This window comes from Scyliorhinus canicula, chromosome 13 (assembly GCF_902713615.1).
Source record: "Scyliorhinus canicula chromosome 13, sScyCan1.1, whole genome shotgun sequence".
Lineage (NCBI taxonomy): Eukaryota > Metazoa > Chordata > Chondrichthyes > Carcharhiniformes > Scyliorhinidae > Scyliorhinus > Scyliorhinus canicula.
Window position 1 is genome coordinate 51,919,258 of NC_052158.1, and position 5,928 is coordinate 51,925,185.

Consider the following 5,928-nt stretch of genomic DNA (forward strand, 5'->3'; position numbering starts at 1 on the left):
ATAGGGTGGATACCTGAGTTTGTGTAGGGTGATCATTGCTCGGCACAACATCGAGGGCCGAAGGGCCTGTTCTGTGCTGTACTGTTCTATGTTCTATGTTCTATAACTGAGCAAGCACTAGAGGGAGCACGGGAGAGCTATAAATACACAGGGACAGGAAGTGAGGCCACACTTCACGGAAGGCAGAACTCGTAGCACCTTTGAGACTACGAGCTTTATTAAGACACGAGGAACAACACAGAGTGTGCTGCGGTGAAGCAGAGGATCCGTCCGATGGAGAATCCGGCCCAGAGTATTCAATTCTGGTCACCACACTACCAGAAGGAAGTGGAGGCTTTGGAGAGGGTACAGAAGAGGTTTACCAGGATTTTGCCTGGAATGGAGGGCATTTGCTATCAGGAGAGGTTGGATAAACTCAGTGTGTTCTCACTGGAACGACGGAGGTCGAGAGGCAACCTGGTCACTGTATGGACATCGTTGTGTCGGGACTCCGCGTCGGTTTCTGGCCTGATAGGTGTCATCAGCCACGACTGCAACCCCTGTTGCCTCGCAGCCAACCCTACAGCCGGTGGGGGGGGGTGCCCGTCAAACATGCCAGGGATCACCGAGTATGCCAGGATGAAGGAATAGTGCACGCTGCTGGGTGTTGGGCACAGACATGCATGATGCGCATCTGTTGATCGCAGACCAGCTGGATGTTTATGGAGTGGAACCCCTTTCTGTTTGTATATAGAGGCCTATTATCCGCAGGTGCACGTAGGGTAACATGCATGCCATCGATCACCCCCTGGACCCAGGGCATCATGGCGATGGCAGTGAACCCTGCAGCCTGGGCATCCTGGAGGCCGTGGTCCACATGGAACAGAATGTACTGGTCCTCCTATGCATATAGGGCCTCCGTGACGGCGCTACTGAACCTGTGTACCGATGTCTGCGAGATCACAGACAGGACCCGACTTGGTGAATGGAAGGACCCTGCTGCATAGAAGTTGAGGATGGCGGTCACCTTGACAGTCACCGGGAGCGGGTGTCCTCCTCCATACCGCTGTGGTACCAGGTGTGCCATCATCTGGCAGATGTGTCCCTCTGCTCATTCGCAGTCTCCGTCTGCATATCGGTCCGGCATGTTCTCGACTGACATGCGGCACCGGTACACAAGGGGCCTCATCTGGTGCCCCCTTGTCACCTCCTCCTCCTCCTCGGCTTGTTAGGCAGCCGGCCCTCCAGCCTGTGTGGCCGCTACCTGCCCCTCTCCAGCCGGCTCCTCTGCTGCAGCCTCCACCTCCTCTCTGAGCGACCCCTGCTCACGCTACCACAGGGAACCCCCACCCCCCCCACCTCTGGCCAGGCTGGTCATGTGGAATGCATGAGGGTTGAATGGGCCGGTTAAACGGTCACGTGTTTTCGTGTATCTGAGGAGTCTGAAGGCGGAAGTTGCAGGAGACGCACCTGAAGCTGGGGAATCAGACGAGGCTGAGGAAGGAATGGGTGGAACAGGTGTTCCACTCAGGGCTGGATATGAAGATGAGGGGGATAACTCTGTTGGTTAACAAGATGTTGGCTTTTGTGTTTGGGAGCTTTGTGTGGCCTATCCGGCTGCTGGCGGATGAGGGTGTGTGTGTGAGCGGGTGAGGGCTGCTATTCGGGGTATGTGGAGTTGAGCGACACAGGGAAGGACACAGCCGGCATGCTGTGGAGGGCACTTGATTCGGGTGCATAGGGAGAGGGTGGAGCAGGAGGAGAGAGCAAGGATGGTCGTTGAGATTCTGAGGGTGGATTGGAAGCACTCGGTGTTGAAGGAAGAGGGGCTGCTAAGAGAAAGACGGAAGCTCCAGATGGAGTTTGGATTAGTGTCCATGTGGAAGGCAGTGGGTATTGAGGAGGGCCAGATGGACAGTGTAGGAGTACGGGAAGAAGGCAAGCAGGATCCTGGCCCAACAGTTGAGGGAGCAAGCAGCGGTGAGGGAGATTGGTAGGGTGAGGGATGAGAGGGGTAAGGTGGTGATGGATCCGGAGTGGGTGAATGGGCATTTGAGGTCTTCAATAGGAGACTGTACGAGTCAGAGCCACCGGCTGGCGAGGAGGGGGTGCGGCGATTCCTAGATAGGTTGGAGTTCCCTAAGGAGGAGAGGCTCCAATTGGCCTAAGGGAGATGATGGTTGACATGATTGTGATGCAGGCCAGGAAGGCCCCAGTCCTGTACATGTTCTCAGTAGAGTTTTATAAGTTTGGTGCCGAAATGGAACTACTGCTGGTGAGGATTGTAGCCACCTGGATTGGCCACTTCCTCACACAAAATGGAAGGACGCAAAGGTTACAGGGAAAAATGGACATTGGCAAAGAAACAAGCAGTTTACAGAATTCCCTGTATTCTAGCTGCTAAAGAAACCAGACAGAATTGTAACTAACACGGGCAGCAGGGTAGCATGGTGGTTAGCATAAATGCTTCACAGCGCCAGGGTCCCAGGTTCGATTCCCGGCTGGGTCACTGTCTGTGCGGAGTCTGCATGTCCTCCCCGTATGTGCGTGGGTTTCCTCCGGGTACTCCGGTTTCCTCCCACAGTCCAAAGATGTGCGGGTTACGTGGATTGGCCAGGCTAAATTGCCCTTAGTGTCCTAAAAAAAAAAAATAAGGTTAATGGGGGGATTGTTGGGTTACTGGTATAGGGTGGATACGTGGGCTTGAGTAGGGTGATCATTGCTCGGCACAACATCGAGGGCCGAAGGACCTGTTCTGTGCTGTACTGTTCTAATTCTAACAAGCTGCGCATATTAAGTGAGCGATTCACGGTGATTCCCAGGCACAATGGACACAACAGTTAACTGCAATCGCTACATTCTATAGAAGGTCAGACATCCCGGCGCCAGTTCCCTTATCCAGATAAGTATTGGCCTGTTAGTGGTAGTGATAGCCTAGTCTTTTAGTTTTATATGCATGAGTAGTAGATAACTGTATTATAATAAACGCGTCTTGTTTGAACTTACTAACTGGTGTATTGAGTTATTGGTCTGAACCTGAACTTGAATCTTGTGGCGGTATCATAAGGATACCTGGCGACTCTAGAGCTAAGGAATAAAACAGAGCTAAATTGAGTGTAAAGTACACTCACCCAGAACGAGCAACATTTAGTGGCGAACTCTGACGGGACTCGACTAGAAGTGCCCCCCCCCCCCCCCCCCCCCCCCCCCCCCCACTCCGAGAGAACCCAACAATTTGAATCAGAAATCCAATTGGGAAAAGGAAAAACCACAAGTGTTCAAGTAGTTCACATCAATCCTCATAATTCGGAAGTGTGTTTTTTGCATGCGTAACTAACAGGGTTATAATGTAAAACCGAGATATTTTTGTAGCGACAAACTGTCGGGAGTTTATAATTCGGAAAATAGCAAAAGCCGTACCCGTATTTTATAGCATTGCCTTAATATCCCTCGTTCCAAATTTAAAAGAGAGCATAAGATAGAAGAAATGGCCATGCAGGCAATGGAACGCCTCATGAACCCAGAGCAGTTCGTGGTCGCAGCAACCAGCAGCAGCAGAGTAGTTCAGTGTCCCGTTTGGGAGCTGGAACTCAGGAAGTACCTCAAAGGGAAAGGAGGTGAGTTTTGTTCGAATGAGGAGATAGGTCCCGGGAGTATAGGGCATATTTGGTGGGAGAACCTGTCTAAAATTCATAAGAAAGGTTTGAGTAAAACACGTAAGCCGATGGCAATTGTGCCCTGCTTGGCACAATTGTGAGGCACAGAGGAGGTCGTCAGGACGCTCCGAGCAGATTTAGAGGAGAGTAACAGAATGAGCAAAGTGGATGTCAGGGACATCGAGAGAGAGAATTTAGAATTAAGGCAAAAGTTGGCAGATAAGGATAGAGAGGTGGATGATTCCAAGAGGGCACACCAGTCTTGTCTAGCCCATCTGAGCAGCTCCCAGGTACAATACGAAAAAGCCTATCAAGATGTGCAGTGTGCAGTCTTGATAAGACAAGAATCAGAGAAGCAGGTAGAGACACTGAAGAAGCAGTGTTGCAACCTGAAGGCAGCTTTAAGGGCACTCCATGCTGCCACCACTGAGCAAAGGTAAAGCACAGTGGACCATGCTAAGTGTAGGAAACAGATTGCGGAGCTGCAATCTCTGCTTTCTGTGCAGAATGGCTTCCAAAAAACTTTGGAACACAATTAGAGGAAGAGAATGAACCAGATTGGCAGGAGTTAAGCAAGACAGCACAGCGATATGTTCAGGGAACATGTGCACTAGAAACGCAGCAGAAAAGGGAAGCGCCCAAACCCCCCACAGATCAGATAGCACCCGCACCAATGAACCCAATCACTACCCAACGAAAAGCAACCGCAGACGGCGCACCCGAGATCACCTACACCACCCCCTTAACCGTGACTCAACTAAGGGACGCGTGTGAGAAAATCACCCCGTTCCTCCCCACCTCAGACCCCCACCAATTCTTTGCAAGAGTTAAACAACAGGGGACCATGTACGGCCTCGATGCGCGAGAGCAGGTTAAGCTCACAGTTGAGTTTAGACTCATCAGTAGTTGCAGCCCTCCCCGACCCACAGAACGTTGGAGGAGGCACCCTCGAAGAAATGCATACAGCTATTTTGGATGCAATAGGATATAACAGAGGAGACCCAGTTGAAGGCCTAAACAAGTGTAGGCAGAAAAAGACCGAGCACCCCACAGCATTCGCAGGAAGGCTGGGGATTCACTTCACTGCAGTTTTCGGTGAATTAGACCACGCACATTTGACCGAAGATAACATGGTTAAATGGACCCGTACTATTATCTCCCACGCCACAGAGGCAGGACAGAAAGCCTGCTCTAATTAAGACCCCTCAGAAGAGACCCATAATTAAAAATTGGTCTTGAAAAGATTGTCCCGCGCTTGGGAGTAATCTGTGCACAGTAAGAGCTCACCAAAACCCCGCATGGGTAAACGAGGGACAGAACAGCCCCCCACAGAAGTCACAGGAATGTTTTAACTGCGGACAGTTAGGGCATTTTGCTAGAGAATGCAATGCACCACAAAAACCTCAGAGAGGCCAGCAGACAGGCACTCTGAACAGGAATAGAGCAAAGCCTATTCACAGTATAGGGACGCAGTCAGGACAGACCAATGTGTACGGAACAGACTGACGGTGTTCGGGCTCCCCCACTTGGGTCTGTGACACACTCTGGGACACATCCGGATGACCGGTAGTCACAGCGAAAATTCGGGGAAAGCCCATAGAGTTACTCTGGGATACAGGAGGGTCCCGCACGACCATTAATTCCTCCACTACACCACAGGCAGACACGTGGCCCACAACAGCCACAATAACACTCAGCGAATTTACAGGACACTCACAGCAAGGAACCATTACAGCCCCTCTACCAATTCAGCTAGGGAATATCTCCACCAGTTGTTTTAGTTGATCTGCCCCACACAGCAGAACACATGCTGGGCATTAATTTTATGAATGCACACAGCCTGTCGTTCGACCCAGTCAATCAGTGTGTCTGGCGAATGGCAAGGTCTGAAAGAGCACCCGCAATGCTCACAGTAGGTGAGTATGAAAATAGGATTAGCGCAGTAGGCGACTATTGTTTTGACCCGACCACGCTCAGCATGACAAACAGGTTAGGGCAGTTTTAAACAAACACAGGACAGCATTTGCCAGTCACCATCACGACTGCGGCAGGATGACTGGACAAGTTCAGATTACAGGACCTGACCCGAGACCACAAAGACAGTATAGATTTCCCCTGGAAGCAGAGGAAGAAATTGGAAAGGTTATAGAGAGCTTATTAGAGCAGGGCGTACTAAGGACAGTAGCCTCCACTAATAATGCCCCTATTTGACCAGTGAGGAAGCCCGACGGATCATGGCGTCTGACCATTGATTATCGGGAACTCAACAAAGTTACCCCAGCAGTAGCCCCCA